This window comes from Pseudophryne corroboree, chromosome 2 (assembly GCF_028390025.1).
Source record: "Pseudophryne corroboree isolate aPseCor3 chromosome 2, aPseCor3.hap2, whole genome shotgun sequence".
Classification (NCBI taxonomy): domain Eukaryota; kingdom Metazoa; phylum Chordata; class Amphibia; order Anura; family Myobatrachidae; genus Pseudophryne; species Pseudophryne corroboree.
Window position 1 is genome coordinate 74373155 of NC_086445.1, and position 21208 is coordinate 74394362.

A 21208-nucleotide genomic window follows, 5' to 3' on the forward strand; every position below is an offset into this window, starting at 1 on the left:
TATGTTCATGGCTAGTGGTTCAGCTTCACATGAGGATGGAAGCACTCAGCCTCTCGCTAGAAAAATGAAAAGACTCAAGCTGGCAAAAGCAGCACAGCAAAGAACTGTGCATTCTTCGAAATCCCAAATCCGAATTCCGAGCCCACCCGCTGGCGGTGATGCAGGGCAGTCTGGAGCGACTGCTGATGCTGACATCTGGTCCGGACTGAAGGACCTGACAACCATTACGGACATGTCGTCTACTGTCACTGCATATGATTCTCTCACCATTGATAGAATGGTGGAGGATTATATGAGTGACCGCATCCAAGTAGGCACGTCACACAGTCCGTACTTATACTGGCAGGAAAAATAGGCAATTTGGAGGCCCTTGCACAAACTGGCTTTATTCTACCTAAGTTGCCCTCCCACAAGTGTGTACTCCGAAAGAGTGTTTAGTGCCGCCGCTCACCTTGTCAGCAATCGGCGTACGAGGTTACATCCAGAAAATGTGGAGAAGATGATGTTCATTAAAATGAATTATAATCAATTCCTCCGCGGAGACATTGACCAGCAGCAATTGCCTCCACAAAGTACACAGGGAGCTGACATGGTGGATTCCAGTGGGGACGAATTGATAATCTGTGAGGAGGGGGATGTACACGGTGATATATCGGAGGATGATGATGAGGTGGACATCTTGCCTCTGTAGAGCCAGTTTGTGCAAGGAGAGATTAATTGCTTCTTTTTTGGTGGGGGTCCAAACCAACCCGTCATTTCAGTCACAGTCGTGTGGCAGACCCTGTCACTGAAATGATGGGTTGGTTAAAGTGTGCATGTCCTGTTTTGTTTATACAACATAAGGGTGGGTGGGAAGGGCCCAAGGACAATTCCATCTTGCACCTCTTTTTTCTTTTATTTTTCTTTGCGTCATGTGCTGTTTGGGGAGGGTTTTTTGGAAGGGACATCCTGCGTGACACTGCAGTGCCACTCCTAGATGGGCCCGGTGTTTGTGTCGGCCACTAGGGTCGCTTATCTTTCTCACACAGTCAGCTACCTCATTGCGCCTCTTTTTTTCTTTGCGTCATGTGCTGTTTGGGGAGGGTTTTTTGGAAGGGACATCCTGCGTGACACTGCAGTGCCACTCCTAGATGGGCCCGGTGTTTGTGTCGGCCACTAGGGTCGCTAATCTTACTCACACAGCTACCTCATTGCGCCTCTTTTTTTCTTTGCGTCATGTGCTGTTTGGGGAGGGTTTTTTGGAAGGGACATCCTGCGTGACACTGCAGTGCCACTCCTAGATGGGCCCGGTGTTTGTGTCGGCCACTAGGGTCGCTGAGCTTAGTCATCCAGCGACCTCGGTGCAAATTTTAGGACTAAAAATAATATTGTGAGGTGTAAGGTGTTCAGAATAGACTGAAAATGAGTGTTAATTATGGTTATTGAGGTTAATAATACTATGGGATCAAAATGACCCCCAAATTCAATGTTTTAAGATGTTTTTTAGGGTTTTTTGAAAAAACCACCCGAATCCAAAACACACCCGAATCCGACAAAAAAAATTCGGTGAGGTTTTGCCAAAACGCGGTCGAACCCAAAACACGGCCGCGGAACCGAACCCAAAACCAAAACACAAAACCCGAAAAATTTCAGGCGCTCATCTCTATTATATACCTGAATTACATATAGGTGCCATATTTACAGGCAAAATTGTAGGCATCATAATACAGTCAAAAAACTGTTAATATTGTAAACACTGTGATGGAGAAATAAAGAATAGAGTTAGTGGTGATACTGCTGTTGGTGTTTTTTTATCACATAAAGGAGGAAGTGAATTCCTGCTCTACAACACCAGGTATTCGCAGGCAGTCGCCTTTCCTGATACTAACCCGGCCCAACGCTGTTTAGCTTCCAAGATCGGACGAGATCGGGCGCTGACAGCGTGGTATGGTAGTAGAGATTTATGTGTACACCAATGAAAATGCACCTATATAGGAAATAAGAAATTAAGAGAAACAGAGAGGAGGTGGAGAATAATACCCCTTTTACACCTACGAGCACGGGTCGCAGCCGGGAGCCTGACACGGGAGCTGCCCCCTGCTGCGACCCGTGCTCGGTCCCTTTCCCATCAGCAGTCACAACCCGGCATATGCCGGGTTGGTGACGCTTCTAGCTACACGGCAGGGGCGGCGCAGGGAGATCACATGATCTCCCAGCGCCGCCCATCCATACAGTGTAAACGGGAGCCGTGTCGCATCGACACGGCTCCCGTTTACACTACACCCTACCCGGATCATTCCCGTGTCCTACCCAGGTAAATAGCCGGGTAGGATTCACGGGTCACTTGATCCGGGTTGACCCTTTTCCACTTGCCAAAAACACGGGTAAATGCGCGCCCCCGTGCATTTACCCGTGTTTTTTGAGCTAGTGGAAAAGGGGTATAAGAAAAAAGTTGGTGAAAATATGTGGATCTGCTTTCCACGTTAGACCCGGTTCAAAAGTTCCCACTGTTGTGGTACAATGTTCCGGGAATCATGAATGAGAGTCCACGAAATTAGTGAGTAAAGAATATAATAACCAGTTAGTTAGATAACACATATATTAGGCTAATAGCTTTAGCAAGATAATACAAGAATTTTGCTGCTAAACAAAATATAATTACTGAAGACTAGATCTTCCAAAAATAACGGCAAGAAATTCCCTGGTGTCTCACCCTTAAATACTGGTGTAATTTGATAATCTTATTATAACATACACATGAAAATCTTGATAAAAGATGGTATGCCCCTTGACACAGTAAGAAATATATGATATAATGTGAAAAGGTTCTCACAGTATACAAATAAGGGCACCATATGTCAGTTATGAGATATAGGTGATATGGGGCTTTGTAAATAAATTACACAAAGCAAGGTATGTAATCATGCACAGAGAAGAGCAGAGCATCTTTTATCAAGATTTTCATGTGTATGTTATAATAAGATTATCAAATTACACCAGTATTTAAGGGTGAGACACCAGGGAATTTCTTGCCGTTATTTTTGGAAGATCTAGGGCCATATTCAATTAGCAGTGATAACGGACTTTTCACGTGAAAAGTCCGGTTTTCGGGTGAAAAACCGGACTTTTCACGTGAAATGCAATTACAGCCTATTCAATTATCCTGGAAAATGTATCGGTGATCATGTTTTCACTAATTTCACTTCACCTTCTCTGAAGCAGGTGAAAAGTTGGGAAAAGTCACTATTTTAAGGTAAAATTTTTTGGATATGGTACAGAACTCCTGGGACACCCCCCTTTATGACTAATTAGGCACGTTGAAGTTTTTAATTATTTTTAATTGGCCAATAATGACATGTAATTTTCGGGGTGAAAAAGTAAAAAGTGATGGAAATTGGGGTTCAAGGTATGGGACAGGTATATTGGGGTGCTTTATGAGTGGGACAGGTGTTTTTTAGGCTTGCAGATGGGAGTAATCGGTCTGTTTCCACTTTTTTTTAAAGTACCCTAAAATGACCCAAATATATACTTATACCCATTTTCATGTACCCCAAATTTAATGAGAGCATTTATTTTGCTCAAAAAAACTTGCTTTCTATAATTTTTTTGCATTTAAAAAAAAATGCATATAACCGCCATTTCACACAATTTAAGTCCCCAAAAACTCTCTAATATGATCTCTAACACACTTCTCTTCTGTTTTCCTATGTTAGTTTAGCATTTTTTGGAGTACAGGCTGATTTCTCCATTTTCACCTGCACTTTTCACTGCAAGAATTTTCACGTGAAACCCGGTCGGAATTGAATAGGTCGAAAAATGGAGCGTTTTCGCGGCAATTTTTGGCCGATTGCCGCGAAAAATTTTCGGGCGCAAAATTGACGCGAATTTGCGGATAATTGAATATCCCCCCTAGTCTTCAGTAATTATATTTTGTGTAGCAGCAAAATTCTTGTATTATCTTGCTAAAGCTATTAGCCTAATATATGTGTTATCTAACTAACTGGTTATTATATTCTTTACTCACTAATTTCATGGACTCTCATTCATGATTCCCGGAACATTGTACCACAACAGTGGGAACTTTTGAACCGGGTCTAACGTGGAAAGCAGATCCACATATTTTCACCAACTTTTTTCTTATTCTCCACCTCCTCTCTGTTTCTCTTAATTTCTTATTTCCTATATAGGTGCACTCTCATTGGTGTACACATAAATCTCTACTACCATACCACGCTGTCAGCGCCCGATCTCGTCCGATCTTGGAAGCTAAACAGCATTGGGCCGGGTTAGTATCAGGAAAGGCGACTGCCTGCGATTACCTGGTGTTGTAGAGCAGGAATTCACTTCCTCCTTTAAGGAAGCATAAGCATTTTCTAAATGTTCATACTTTATCAATATATTTTTCTCTCAAGAGTGCGCCCACACAAGAGCCTTCTGTTCTCTCCCATTGCAAGATCCCATGGAGTCACAGGAGGGACATAGGGAGGCTGAATCCGTAAAACACCCTGAGTGAAAGTATGAACGTCAGGAAGAGACGCAATTTTTCTTTGAAACCACACCGACAAGGCAGATATATGTACCTTGAGGGAGGCCAAACGAAGGCCTAAGTCCAGGCCTTGTTGTAGAAAAGCCAAAAGTCTGGCAGTGCTGAACTTGTATGCATCATAATTCATATAATAAATCCGAGCCAAAGCCGGTTTACAGGCTTTTAACATAGTTTGAATGACCGCCTCAGAGAATCCTTTGGCCCTCAGGAGTGAAGCTTCAAGAGCCATACCGTCAAAGCCAGTCGAGCCAGGTCCTGGTAGACACAAGGGTCCTGAACGAGGAGGTCTGGTCGTTGAGGAAGTAAAAGAGGACGCTCTATCGAGAGACCCTGCAGGTCTAAGAACCAATGCCGTCTGGGCCACGCTGGAGCGACCAGAAGTAGTATTCCTCCTTCTTGCTTGAACTTCCACATCACCCTGGGCAGAAGAGACACCGGAGGGAACACGTATGGCAACCGAAAGTTCCATGGAATTGCCAGTGCATCCACAAACGCTGCTTGAGGATCCCATGTCCTTGCTCCGAAGACCATAACCTTGTGATTGTGTTGAGATGCCATCAGCTCTACATCTGGTAGGCCCCACTTGTCCACTAGGAGTTGAAAGACTTCTGGATGAAGACTCCACTCTCTGGCGTGTACGTCCTCAGACCTTTGATAAAGCTGCCAAACAGACAGTGAAACGCGTTAGGTTGCCAGCCTATGACCAGGACATCGCCAAGGCCAGAGAATCTATGGAATTGATTATCCATTGCCTTTCCTAAAAATTGGATATAAATGTTTGGGACGACCCGCAGTGGTCTTCAGAGCTCTGACCCATCCAATACTCATCTATCCGGAGACCGATCCATGCATGTGGACATTTAACAAAAAGGGAGAACCACCATTCATATTTGCGCAGGACAGAATCATCATCACCGCGCTAGGTGGAATACCCTGCCATCTTCCACTCAGGATCCGGTAATTATCATATGGTTATCCATGCAGGATATGATATTATAAAGCATTGGAACAATCCTACTATCACTTGGCCTTTACATGAGTCCATAGAAATGTCTTTTGGTCGTATTACTGGCTTATGAGGCTTGTTTTATTCATCTGATTTTAATATGTGTTTATTATATTAATTTGTCTATATTAAATTTTATATATTGATTTGAATACCTACACCTGGTAGCGCTGTTTATTTATTGTTTTGTGTACGTCCTCACGACTGAGGAAGTCCGCTTCCCAGTTGAGGACTCCCGGAATGAACACTACCGATATGGCTGGCAGATGGCGTTCCGCCCATTGAAGGATTTTTGACACTTCCATCATTGCCATGTGGCTTTTCGTGCCACCTTGAGGATTTATGTATGCCACCGTGGTGGCATTGTCTGACTGTACTTGAACAGGCCTGTCAGAGGCAGGGCAAGTTTCAGCGCATTGAAGACTGCCCGCAATTCCAGAATATTTATCGGGAGGAGAGATTCCTCGCTGGTCCACCGACCCTGAACACTCTGTTGCTCCAACACCACGCCCCAACCCTGCAGACTGGCATCCTTCGTTAGGAGGACCCAGCTGGAGATCCAGAAGGGATGACCCCCTCTCAATTGTTGGTCCTGTAGCCACCAGCTCAGTGACAGACGGACCTCCGGAGTCAAGGAGATCATTTGAGACCTGATCCGGTGAGGCAGGTCATCCCACTTGGAAAGGCTGAACCTCTGTAGAGGGCAGAAATGAAATTGAGCGTACTCTACCATGTCAAAAGCCGACACCATGAAGCCTAGTACTTGCATCGCCAAGTGTATCGTCACTCTTGGGCGAGAGAGGAAGCATCTGATTCTGTCCTGAAGTTTCAGGACCTTCTCTGGAGACAAGAACAAATGTTTGTTGTATGTGTCTAGTAATGCCCCCAGGTGCACCATGCTCTGAGCAGGGACCAGCGAGGATTTCTTCCAGTTGATGAGCCACCCATGGGCTTGTAGGAATTGGACCGTCAGTTCCAGATGACGGAGGAGAACCTCTGGGGAGTTCACCAGGATCAACAAGTTGTCCAGATATGACAGGATCCTGATACCCTGACGGCGGAGAAGGGCCATGACCTTAGTGAAGATCTGATGAGCCGTGGTCAGTCCGAAAGGCAAGACTTGGAATTGATAATGTAGGTTGCCAATAGCAAACCGCAAATATTGCTGATGCGACATGGCAATAGGTATGTGTAGGTAAGCATCCTGTATGTCCAGGGATACCATATAATCTTCGAGTTCCAAAGCCAGTACAAAAGAGAGCAGGGTTTCCATACGGAATTTGGATACCCTGACAAATTCGTTCAAAGATTTGAGGTTGAGTATAGGCGGGAGGATCCATTCGGCTTCGGAACCAGAAACAGTGTCGAATAGTATCCCCTGCCTCTTTGAGACAGAGGCACCGGCACTATCACTCCCGTGCCCAGGAGGGATTGTACAACCAAATGTAGAGTTTGTGTTTTTAATGGATCCGAAGGGATAACCGTCGAGCAAAACTGGCGATGGGGACATCTCTTGAAGGAGATTGCGTACCTGTGAGAGACAGCTTCCTGCACCCAGGCATCTGAAGTGGTCTTTAACCATACCTGGGTGAACTGCAGAAGTCGGCCTCCCACCCTGGGATCCCCCAGGGGGAGGCCCATACCCCATCATGCAGCAGGCTTATCTGGTTTGGAAGCAAAGATAAAAACAACAATAAAAGTGGGCGCTGGTGTAATGGCTGTGAGAACACTCAATAATTAAATTGTAGACACTTCTCGTTGACTGCTGCTTCCCAATTTGAGGAGCTGAACCTCAAAAGAATTTTTGAAACAAGAAATATAAAAAGAGGGAAGCGCTGTACTTGATAATGTCAAACAATCCACAATTTATTATACACAAAATACATAAATATATAGACATGAAATAAAAAATAATAATAACATTTATAAGTAAAAAATATATATCTGACAATACACAACATTAAAATCACACTCAAAGGAGAGTGTGATTTTAATGTTGTATATTGTCAGATATATTTTTTACTTATACATTTTATAGAGGTTTTGGAAGTGCGAGACTGTCTCGGGTACGCCTGACCCTTTGCTTTACCTGGAGGTCGCAAGGAACGAAAGGTGGCACTCTTAGGCTTCGGAGCCAAAGGATTAGTACTTGGGAGAAACGCAGTCTTGGCCGACGCCAAGTCAGTCACAATCCTGTTCAGATCTTCCCCAAATAGTGTATCTCCCTTAAAAGGGAGCACCTCCAAGGTCTTCTTAGAGTCCAGGTCCACCGACCAGGACCATAACCACAGAATCCGGTGACCCAAGATAGACGTAGTAGATGCCTTGGCCGCCATAACACCTGCATCAGAGGCTGCCTCCTGACTATAGTGGGAGGCTGTGGTAATATAAAACAGATATTGTCTGGCAGTGTCAGAAAAATTCAGAGGTAGCTCTTCCTCGATTGCCTGAACCCATGCTTCAATTCCTTCAGCAGCCCAGGAGGCTGCCATAGTGGGTCTATGTACAGCACCTGTAAAAGTGTAAATAGACTTATCCGTTGGTTCCTTCAGAGAGGTGACGGTGGTGAGAGGTAGAGTAGATGACACCACAAGACAGGCTACATGTGAGTCCACTGGTGGTGGGGTTTCCCACTTGTTACTCAACGCCACAGGGATAGGATAACGAGCTAGCATCTTTTTAGACAGGGAAAACTTCTTTCCTGGAGAAGATCAGGATTCCTGACGTATGTCAATTAAATGGTCAGAATGTGGTAAGACTAATTTAGTAACCCTCTGATGTGTGAACTTATCAGGTTTCTTAGACGTATCAGGAGGATCAATTTCATCATCAATCTGAAGAATGAGCTTGATAGTCTCCACTAGGTCAGGAACATCAACATGTGTTGTAGATTCCTCACCAGAAGCAGATGGATCAGTATATTCCCCATCCTCATCTGAAGAATCATCCGAAATATTAGTGGATTGTGAGGAAGAAATAGCCCGCTTAGATTACCCTTTGGTCCCAATAGGGCGAGGGTTAGGTTTTAGTTTAACCAAGGACTGATTTATTTGCTGTAACTGAGTTGACAGAGTATCCGCCCATGGTGGATTAACTACAGGGACAATATGTGGCTGTAGGAGGTCCCACAGGAGGCGTATGTCATGTTACAAGCGTAGTCAGCATATTTGAAAAAGCAGCCCAAGGTGAGTCTTGATTTGCCACAGGTGCTGCGGGCTGACTGGAAGGTGCAGAGCACCCAGTACCTGAATCCTCAGCTGAAATCTTTTCCTCAGGTAATTCCATGACGTCAGCACTGCATGATGGAGGAGCATCTGTGGATTTCGCGCCCTGTGTAGCAGACATTATTGGGAATGTAACCATAGGGCGTAACAGTACAATATAGCCAGACAAACACACTACCAGCGAATAACCCCCTGTGCTATGACTCCAAATGCAGAACACAAGCAGAGGATTTAAGCGGTGTGAGGTGACTGAAACACATAGTGAAAAATACAAAACAGTATATCCTTTTTGGACACTATATGGTATATGAGACCCTGATGCACTTAGCCCCCCAGGGTACAGAATATAGTGATAGCAATATGTGTGATACACAGAATAGAAACCACACAGCAGCTATAGGCACACACAGTCACAGGCACAATGCAGAAATTATTACATAGAAACAATAAAACTGCACTGGACTAGTAATAATACATATAGATATGTATGTATACAGCTATAACAGTGCACAGTAAACACTGGATGTATATCACAGAATACTTGTACTAAATATTCATATAGTAATGCACTTGTTCTTAACTAACGCTGTCTAAACGACATGTAGAATACTTAAGTGTCCTGTAAATGTACAGCGCTGATGAGACAGGCGGCATTACAGAGGAGACAGTGCCGGATCAGCACAGCTCTGTGAAATGGCGCCCAAACGCTGACATGGAGTGAGGAAGAGAGAGAGATGCAGCTTGAGGGCGTGAACACCTGCGATAGATGGCGCCTGGAGCTGGGGGAGGGGCTACAGGTCAGCCCCTTATCCCCTCTGCGGGACTTCACCACCGGGTACTATGGAGCCCATGAAAAAAGGATTTTTAGTAAATCCGACCTGTGCTCCCTGCCCTGGTGGATATAGTAGGGTCCCTGCACGGCCACAGTGTCCATGCCAGCGGCGCGGTCCATCTCCTGGGACCGCGACCGGACCGCGATTTCGGCATGTCCTACCTAGGGGACCCTCTTACCTCCTCCTTGAAGTGCGGCCACGCGATCCAGGAGAGCGGCAGCGGTAATGTGTGCCTGATGTCTGGAGTGCCTCCGCTGCAAGCACCTGGCAACCAGGGCACGGGAGTATACAGCGCCGCTGGGGGAGGTGATGGAGCCGCAGCACAGAATGTCAACATGACATACATCTAACCAGTTTATATTAATACACCAAAAAATTTATAATTGTTATGAAATTATGAGGGATGATATTAATCTATGCTTGAGCTATTAAGTATATGAACCTAACTATGTACATGAGACATATGGTACTCACATATTAAATGATAAGATCTATATAGTAATATATTCATATCGTAATCTAGCAACTATATTTATATGTACCTATGACCATACATACTGCAATATATATTCACAATATCTTACAGTATCATACATGCCTCTTATATATTAATATCTCTGAAAGGAACTTAGATCACAATGATCCTTGAGTGATACACTATAGAATACACGATTAATCTAATTCAAGCAATAATATGTTGAGAATATTTCAATTGGGATATAATAATATATAATTATGTAGACACAGCGCGCAGGATGCTGTTCTTATTGCTAAACAATTTATTGGTTTATTTTAATAATACCAATATATACAATGATGATTGAATCGTTCGCTCACAATTCCCTTACATTTGCTTTTTGTTTTTGGCACTAATATTATAAAAAAATTTCACTTTCCCTCTTTTTGGTCATGGGATCTTCTTAGTAATCCAATTAATTCTCACAACCCAACCCACTATGATCACTTTTTAAACGTATTTAACCACATGCTATCAATAATTCTATACATATTCTTTACACTGGAATTATATTTAAACACCATACTATATGGAATATCACTTTTCACGGGATTTTATTAACACATACTGAATAATTCATCACATTATAAGAATGACAGGACTGAATAGGCATAGTAATAATACGAACTGATTTATTATAATAAGAAAGAAAGGACATGAGACATTTCTTCGTTCAGACAATCAATTTTATTAAACTTATCCAGTTACTGTGAAAATAAAATAAAAGATAAAAAATAAAAATATATCTTGTTTCACTTATAGGGTCTATGAGGCATGTCTGAAATAAATATGCATCAAAATAAAGTAAATTTAAATCACAATATGTGGGATATCTGTTTGAACGATTAACTTTATTGGAACATATATATAGTTGTGATAATTAAAGATATGGGTTGCATACATACTTGGATATATAACCCTGGTGCAAATATAGTATCTATTAGGGGTTATGTATAATACAAAAAAAAAATGTTACGCTCATCTCCATATACATATTCATGTCAACATGTGATTAATTATGATTTGCTTAATATGGATCCCAATCACGTTATGGGGCTATTTTATTTTAAAAATTATAAACATCTTGTTATGCATTATATATGATTCATACTGGTTTTGCTAATTTATATTCAGAGTGCAGGATTCCTTACAGGGACCCGGAATAATAGGAATGTGAGAAGATTAAATGCACCTGCGGACTCACACTGGGAGGCAAGTGAATAATTGATTAAGGACGGAGCCGCTAAGGTATGCGGCAACGGACCGGAGATTTGAAAATCTCCTGTTCGTATAGATGATTGGATACTGAGGCTCTAAAGATTCCCATTGGTCCTCCCACCTTTTATAAACTGGGAATGAGGCGGGCGCCGGACACTAGAGCCTTGACGAAGCTCTAATATAGAGTGAAATGCGCATAGGGAGATAGCCGTGTGCCGCAAACACTATTGAAAATGTCATAATTAATGTATCTGAAGTTATTAGTCCACTATTATACCTGTTAACCGAACTGCCTACAAAGACTAATCATATGTATATTGAGGTTTCAGCCACGGGCAGTGCAGTGATGTAGAACCTAAGCAGCACGCACTGTAGAGAACACTTGCTGTCCTGTCAGATGTTCATGGCATTGTGCCGCAAAATACCATTGAAAGTGTTGTGATAAATGTACTGTTAATCTAATTGCCTGTAAAGATAAATTGTATGCACAGTGAGGTTTCAGTCACGGACAGCGCGGTGGTATAAAACCTTAGCAACACGCACTACAGAGAATACCTACTGTCTGCTGTTTGTCCGTGACACGTAGCAACATAGATCAGGACTGTATACATGTTGTGTGAAGCCATAGCACAACATATACCAACACTGCTAATATGCTATTCCTATAGGATGCAGTCATGTCACTAATGCATTAGAAATTCATAGAGGAATATATATTTGTCCTATAATACTACTATACAGATACAACAGCTGTCAGACTGTCTCACAATCTGTATAGGGTGAGCGGTATTGAGTACAATACTAGTAGAGATACAATTGGAAAATACACCAGCTGGGTACACGTATACTATCTTATCAATGGACAAAATATATAATAGATTATTTAAGGGGATGTGATCTGACCCTTTCTGAATGGCCTATATATGATTAACGTGCATTATTATCATTAGCCTAAGGGACATTCACTGCAATTGAGAAACGCTACATACAATTGCATATATATGAAGTACGGTACATAGGAGAGACCACCATTGTATTTTCTGTATATGATAAGAAGTCATCATGACTCTATCATAACTGGGGACGGTACTGCCTTTTATATGTATTAAATTTGATACACGGTCGGACTGGTATTTTCTCAGGGATTAAACGTTGGGGAGACTGCAGCCCTCCAATGATATGATGATACAGTTACAATATAACAAGACACTTTGTCGAGTAAACAAATAATTGTATCTACTATATCTCTTGGTAGATATTATATGTATCATTTAGGAACAACCACAACATTTGACAGAATAGAAGCACAGTGGCAATATCAAGATTGAAAAATAATACAATGTTTCAATCTATTTAAAAGAATACCCTTTAGTACCAACTAAGCATAGTTACAGGTCTAATTAATAATATCAGCAAGGGATTGTTATAATGACCATAGAGAATTTATGCATATATCCCGATGATAATTAATTTTTTGAACTACACATGAGTGGAACATAATTCTTACACAAGACATATTGAATTAAGAAAGAATAGGCGGCACACGGTTTTGTTTTTAATACTTTATTATTTGGCACTAGGACAAAAAAAAAAAATTCTCTTTTTTTGTCCTTTTTCTGATTCACGTCTAACTATCTTTTATTGTTCTTATATTTCACTGTTTACGGCCCGAATAAAGGGTCATAATACTTCATATGGGATACTAATAAAGTTGATAATGTCCCATATGGGTATTGGTGTATACTAACAATTGTGTGTTAACCAATAAATATAAAAGAAGGTTAATTACACGGATGTAATACCAACAAAATAATTTCTTTGGGGAATGAGTGCACCTGAAGAAACTGATCCCTTTTTCTTCATTTTCTTCTCATGAAATACACAGCGTCTAGTGCCTGTGCTGCGGCCTTTGAAGTCTTCTTTCTTCATAAAAAGCTCTTATCAGGACTGCCTAGGGCAGCCCCACCTGTTGGTGACCGACACTGTAGGCACCAACTTACAAACTGAGCTCCAGTGCCTGGAGGAGGGGTTACAGAGGAGGTGGTGCAGTGCATCCTGGGAACAGTCAAAGCTTTAGCCTGTTGGTGCCTCGGAACAAGATCCAACTCTACACCCCGATGTTATTCCCTGTAGAATACCAGTGTACCCCTCTTCAGAAAAATAGATTTCTGCAAGCATCTGCCCAACAACAGCGCGTGACTTCCCAGCAACATACAGACGCCAGATATAGTCCAACAGTAAACGAAAAGAAGGCTTACCTTCGTTCCGCCTGCGCGCAATAAATGCCTCCCACAGACTGAAAGAATTTCACAAGCGTGGCTGGAGCCACCGACTGGCTTGCCAAAGCAGTTATCCCTGCCATATAACCTTCCACCAATGAGAAGGGCAAACGTCACCCTTAAGCGCCACACCAGGAGCCAATGCGCGAAACCTATCCCACTGTCGCCTATAAAGCACGTCGGCAATGCCGTTGTGCTGCGCAATGAAGTGTACATTAAGACACAAGCAGCGCAAGACCAGGTGGGCCAACAACTGAAGAACTGGAAGTGAGGATGAACGCTGCCCATTGATCGCCTGGACTACGCCCAGATTGTCACACCAGAAGACCACATGCCGGTTTCTGACCCGTTCACCCCACAGCTCCAAAGCAACTACAATGGGAAAAAGTTCCAGCAACAAAAGTCTTCAGGTCAAGCCCAACTGGAACCACGAATCCAGCCAAGGGGCAGCAGACTATGCACCATCAATGTACGCACCGTACCCCCAGGAACCCAACGCATCCGTGAACAGCTGGATACCTGGACTATGGACCGGATCCGACAGTCAAATGAACACGCCATTGAAATCACTTAAAAAGGCATCCCAAACCTCCAGATCTCTGCAAAGCTCGGATGACAATCTAATGAAGTGATGTGGCTGACGCACGCCAGCCGTCGCCCGCTCCAATTTGCGGCAAAAGACCCTACCCATGGGAATGACCCTGCAAGCAAAATTGAAAAGACCAAGAAGGGATTTGCACTGGCGCAAGGTAACCTTGCCGCCTGCCAATGCCCTCTCAATCCCCCCACGCAGTTTGGCAACTTTGTCTAAGGACAAACGACAGCAGCCCGCCTCAGTATCTATTTCTATGCCTAAATACGAGAGGCAAATACAGGGACCCTCGCATTTTTCTGGAGCGATCGGTACACCAAACTCAGATAAAGTGCTTTCAAGGAGAAGAGCAACCGTGCACGCCTTTACGAATTGGAAGGCCCCACACACAGGAAATCGTCCAGATAGTGAACGACTCTCGTTTCACCCGTCCCAGTGCAAACGCACCAATGGAGAAATTAACTAAAAGCCTCGAAAAAAGCGCAAGAGACCGAGCAACCCATGGGTAGGCATTTGTTGATGCAAAATCCGTCATCCAGCCTAAAGCCCATGAAACGAAATGAATCAGGGTGCAAGGGCAAAAGACAAAATGCAGACTTAACATCAACTTTACCCAACAACTCATGGGTCCCGCTGCTCTGACTAACTTCAAAGCGTCGTCAAACAACTGATACGTAAGCGAGGACAGTGTCTCGGGAATAGTATCATTGGATTAGCCTAAATTTGCCAGGAGGTTTCTTAGGTACAACTCCAACCGGGGATAATGCCAAATTTGGCAAAGGGGGTGCAGCAAAGGGGCCTGCCATGAGACCCAGCTTCACCTCCCTGACCACCTTCTCTTTCAAGATGTGGGGAAGGTCCCTGGCCGAGTGCAAATTTCCGAAGAGCAGATAAAGGGACCTCACTGCTAATGGGAAAGCGAAAGCCCACGCTAAAACTCTCCAGCAAAAATAGCGCCTGAGAGCAAAGCGGGTACCAATTCAGCCATTTGTGCATGGCGCCAACCCTGACGGGGGAAGGGGCTCTACTTAGTGCTGTTAATGCCGGAGGATCTGCCGCCTGATCCCACACCGGCAGGCTTGGGACATTTCTTAGCTGGATGGGATGCTACGCAACGCAGGCAGCTGTGTTGAAAATGACATCTTGACCCCTATCGTTTGGCCTGGCTTGGCAGGAGAGGATTCCGCAGGCTCGATGGAGTTCTGCATAAACTGAAGGCACATCTCAACATCCTTCACTCCGAAGGCCATGATGTGCAGCCCGTGCTGCTTGCGCCTGAACTCTTGATTATGCCGGAGCCATGCGAGAGGCTGGTTGGAACAAAACAGACCACGATGTTCATGGCTTCTACCGGTCGCGTCTCCAGATAACAGGCTGAGAAGGTGTAGAACCCCCTGAGCCAGTTAACATAGGACCAAAAGCATTCTCACCTATCCCACTCTTTTCTTGGCCGCCACCAATGCCTTGCGGGTCTTGAATGTCAAGGCAAAGACATCCACATATTTCCCACTATTGATACAATCACGTAGACTGCGCAAAACCTTGGTGTAAGGGCAACGCATGACATCGCAGGGGCTGCCCTCTTCCGGACTACTGCTACTGATGCTATGCCTATGGCGACGCGAACGCTTACTGCGCTTGTGGGAACGGCCGTGCCTATGGCATTTACCCTTCAAACGCTCTGCATGCCTATTGCCACTCGCATCCTCAGCTGCGCCAACCAGCTGACCCAATTAACATCAGTCTCACCTGATGAAGAGGCTTGCGAATCCTGGCTCGGCCCGGCCGATGAGGAAGCCTGCTCGATGTCACCAGAATCTCTCCACCATGTCTACCAGACCTGAAACACATGAGGGAAAAGGGCCTGCGAAGAGCCAGGCAATTGGTTACTTGCAGACACCTGCACACCGGACCCATCGGCAACTAATGGTTGCGGTCTGGCAGAAGAGCCTGAAGCCACGCACAACATCGTCAGTTGTGTGATTAGCGGGGCCAAGGCCAACCGCAAATCACTGACCTGGCCCATCGACCCACTCCCAGACGCCTGCGCTGTCAATAGGGAAGTTAAAGTCCCTATCACTGAAACCAGTAGCGCAGTAACGGCCCCCGGGTCTCCGGCGGGAGGCGCGGGGCCGACTGCTGGCATAGCAGGGAGTGTATCGCCACTAATAGCAGGTTCCCCACCATCCAAAAGCTGACCACTTCCATCCGGAGGCCTAGGCCCCTGAGCTGTGCACCTAGCCCTACGCCTAGGGACTGCCTGAGACAGGCTGGCATCAGCCAGAGTGTTCACGGACCGACGGGAAGTATCCCCATCATGCCGACCCGGGGTGGCTGCTGATGCCAGAGCACCTGCCGCAGGAGACTGAGCCGCATGAGAAGCAGGGGTCACCCCCTGTCCTGGATTAGCTGCACCATGCCTCCTGCCACGCCGCGTCAGAGCCCGGACGCCGCGTGATTCTGTGAGGACCCCCCCAAGGTTAACATTAGTCGGGACTAATCCCCTGGAGGCTGGCACACCATGACCCCCCAGGGGATAATATCATCTGTCCCCTTGTGGATCCCCTGTGGGTCATGGCCAACTGTCTGAGTGGGCGAGCGCCCATTGTATCAGTTTAAGCAAAGCCCTGAGCCAGGGCCGGCTCCAGGCATGTTCGAATAGAGCGGCCGCGCAGGGCGCCACCCTTAATGGTCGCCGCCATATTCGAACCTGGAGCCGGCCCTGTGCAGCATTGGCCTTGAACTCTTGTGTGTGCTATGCACGCTGAGCGGCGCCGGTGTCAGCGCGCATAGCGCACACAAGCGCTTTGGAGGCCGCCCGCCCCCTGCAACCGGACCTGCAACCGGACCTGCACCCGCCAGCCCGACCCCCGTCCTGCACCCGCGCCCCCAGACCTGCACCCGCCCGGACCTGCACCCGCCCGCACCCAGACCTGCACCCGCCCACACCCGGACCCGCACCTGCACCCGCAGACAGCAGTACTCCTCCCCCTCCCAGCGCCGCAGGTATTTTTTTTGGGGGGGGGGCATTTATGGATGGCACTGTGTGGGGTCATATCTGCTCTGTGGGGGCATGGCACTGCGTGGGGTCATATCTGCACTGTTGGGTCATATCTGCACTGTGGGGGCATTTATCTGGCACTGTGGGGGCATATCTGCACTGTGGGGGCATTTATCTGGCACTGTGGGGGCATTTATCTGGCACTGTGGGGGCATGTATCTGGCACTGTGGGGGCATGTATCTGGCACTGTGGGGGCATATCTGGCACTGTGGGGGCATATCTGGCACTGTGGGGGCATTTCTGGCACTGTGGGGGCAAATCTGGCACTGTGGGGGCATATCTGTATCTGGCACTGTAGGGGCATTTATGTATCTGGAACTGTGGGGACATATCTGGCACTGTGTGGCCATTTATGTATCTGGCACTGCTGGGGGGCATGTCGTGTTGCTGGCACTGCTGGGGGGCCTGTCATATGTAGCTGGCACAGCTGGGGAGCATATCATGTAGTGTTCCCGCTAGGCGTCTGTGGCTAGGCAATGTGTCTCAGTGCTCTGCCTGGCGCAAAGTGTCTAACGTGCTCTCCCTGGCGCAAAGTGTTTAACGTGCTCTGCCTGGCCCAAAGTGTCTAACGTGCTCTGCCTGGCGCAAAGTGTCTAACGTGCTCTGCCTGGCGCAAAGTGTCTAACGTTCTCTGCCTGGCGCAAAGTGTCTAACGTGCTCTGCCTGGCGCAAAGTGTCTAATATGCTCTGCCTGGTGCAAAGTGTCTAGGAGGTTCTACCTGGTGCAGTGTGTATTAACTGCACTACTGTGTGGTGTAATGCAAATTGCCACTATTATGTGGCCACGCACCTTCCCCACGAAGCAACGCCCCTAAATGTTTGCTGCGCTCCTTCAGCGCGCACTGTCCATGCTTTACCATGTAGGTAGGGGAGCACCAAGCATTACAGTATGTACATCATTTTGCCCTCCTAACTTAAAAATGTGCCCACCCTGTGATCAGCACCCTGCCCTAAAACGTGAACACTATCATGTGTAGCTGGCACTGTTGGGGGGCATGTCATGTGTAGCTGGCACTGCTGGGGGGCATGTCATATGTAGCTGGCACTGCTGGGGGGCATATCATGTCTATCTGGCACTGCACATTATGTGTATCTGACACTATACTGGAGACATTATGTGTATCTGGCACTATACTGGAGACATTATGTGTATCTGACACTATACTGGAGACATTATGTGTATCTGGCACTATACTGGAGACATTATGTGTATCTGGCACTATACTGGAGACATTATGTGTATCTGACACTATACTGGAGACATTATGTGTATCTGACACTATACTGGAGACATTATGTGTATCTGACACTATACTGGAGACATTGTGTGTAAGGAACACTACTGTGGCTTTTATGTGGAAGGCTGCTAATTGTGTGCGTAGAGGGGGTGTGAAAATATACTTATAGTCTAATAAGATGAAGTTATGAGGCCACGCCCACTTTTCCAGAGGCCACACCCACTTTTCCTGGAGTGCGCCTTTGGCGCGCGCATAGGGGTTGGGGGGGTGGGCGCTTTTACATGTTCTCACTCAGGGTACTAGTAGGCCTGGAGCCGGCCCTGCCCTGGGCAATATAGCTCAAGTAGAGAAATGAAAAGGGGGAATGGAAAGATAGCAAGGAATAAGCAGAGACAGAGGATAGAAAGGAAGAAATAAAGAAATATAGAAAATTAGAGCAAAGAACTGCTAATATAAGAAACAAGTTGTTACTCGCAGGAGCAGCACGACCTTCTCAGGGAAAAATCCGGAGAGAAAGAGGCAGATGAAACTCCTGCCTCACACAAAATGTCCGCTAGCTCCTCCCTAACACACCCCACTATTCTAATTAAAATCCTGCCCCCCAAACCTATTAACTGTTTAATAACCTAACCAAACTGTACAAGGCTCATACAATCCTGCAGCCTTGAAGTTTATGATCTCTTGCACTTATTTGCATCCGCTCTTCATTCCATACAAACAAAATTGTAGATTTCATATGGGAACCAAGAAGCGGAAAAAAAAACGCATTCAAGTTTGGTTATAATAATCATGTATCAAGCAGTGAAATACATGGAGAAGTGGGCCAATGGGGAGGTTGCATGTTGAAACAAATCTACATCTACCTATCATTTTACAGAATGCACTTGATAGTTGCTACCTCAAAGCTAATTGGTTACTATGAGCAACTTCTCAGCTGGTCCACTTCTCGACTTTTTTCACTGCTTAATCAATCTCCCCCAATGTACAGTATAACCACCCTCTGCGCATGTCCTGCGATTGCAATTCACGTGCGTCACAGTGCCGCTGCAATCTCACTCGCAGTGAAGATTTCATGGGAAAGTGATTGACAGGAAGTGATTGTTTGGAGGCGTCAACGGGGAGTAGTTCCAAAAACACAGGCGTGCCGTGGTTGTTTTCGGGTGTGAATCTGCCATCAGCTGCAGGCTTGTACGTACAAGAACATGGTGCCTGCGTTGCTACTGCCATGTCAAGACTGCATAGCCATAGGCCTACCCTTAGAGCCGTTGTTCTTTGTTTTTGCTTGTAGACTGCGTAACTGTAGGTAATTGAGAATGAGTTTGCAATGGCTCCGTTGGGTGTTACTTTTCATTTCTGGGTGGCTGCTTCACTTGCTAACATCAACAGTTGTGAAGCCGAGAAAATCGCACATGATAAAGCATGTGCATACAAACATGGGTTAGGCCCTGAGTTCACCCATGCGTACAAAGATAACCAACGAACTGTGGAGGGGTCCAGACAGGGGTGGAGGGATTGGAAAGGATCCCTTTTCACAACTTGGACCTGTTCCTATAGGACAGAGTGGGAGTTCGGGAACTGTCGCCATCTGAAGATGACATACAGTAGACTCCCACTGTCAGGTTCAGAAAATGTAGTGTTTTCTGGGCTTGATGAATGTAGGTGCTATTGATCAGGACTGAAAGGTGAGCAGTAGGTATGCATGATGGGGGTCATTCTGACCCGTTCGCACACAGAGGTTCTTCGCTGTGGTGCGAACGGGTCAGAACAGCGCATACGCAGCGGCCGCATTGCGCACGTGCGTCGCTGCCCGGCGACGGCCAGAACAAAGAATAAAGCAATCACTAGCGCAATCGCAAGAAGATTAACAGGGAGGAGGCATTCCGGGGCGTCTACTCACCGTTTTCCGGGCGTGGAAATACGAACGCAGGCGTGTCAAGGCGTTTGGAGGGCGGATGTCTGACGTCAAATCCCGGGACCTTCGACGCTGGATCCGTCGCACAGGGTAAGTAAGTCTGACCCTGGTCTTGTTTTGCAGGAAACTTTTTTAGCATAGCAGGGCTGCACAAGCGATCTCAGCCCTGCTATGCTAAAATCCACTCCCCCATAGGCGGCGTCTAGTTGATCGCACCAGCAGCAGAAAGTTGCTACGAGCGATCAACTCGGAATGACCACCGATATCTCCTGTGTTACCTTTGTAATGAATGGCCCTACTACTTAATTGTTACAGAAGTAGGTGAACATTTTAATATTCACCTTTTTTTGTAAAAATGAAGGGATAATGACTAGGCCCCATGTCTGCAATTATATTTGTGGTTTACGGAAATGGCTGTTAGCATCCCGATACAAAGGCCCAGATTTATCAAGCCTTGGAGAGTGATAAATAGCACGGTGATAAAGTACCAGCCAATCAGCTCCTACCTGTCATTTTTTTAAACACAGCCTGTAACGTGGACGTTAGGAGCTGATTGGTTGGTACTTTATCACCGAGCTATTTATCACTCTCCCAGGCTTGATAAATGGGGGCCTTAATCCTGTAACTGTATTTATTTTTATTTTTAAATACTGTATACAGTTTATTGAGACGGTCACAGCAGTAGAAACCAATGAAATGCATGCATTCATCAATAATCATCAAATACAGTACAAAGTTGGTGCCTATCAAAGTATTGCGTATTACATAGTGACCAGTAATTATTATTATTAAAAGGGGTAGA

General features: G+C 45.6%; 1 protein-coding gene and 2 pseudogenes across 1 annotated transcript in view; 2 read left to right on the forward strand and 1 right to left on the reverse strand.

Moving 5' to 3' along the window:
• Positions 1–21208, forward strand: part of LOC135050507 (melatonin receptor type 1B-like) — a 377393-nt gene that overhangs the window by 284186 nt on the left and 71999 nt on the right. The gene's annotated exons all lie outside the window — the stretch shown is intronic.
• LOC135051634 (5S ribosomal RNA) lies at positions 1820–1938 on the reverse strand (annotated as a pseudogene).
• On the forward strand, positions 4195–4313 carry LOC135054406 (5S ribosomal RNA; annotated as a pseudogene).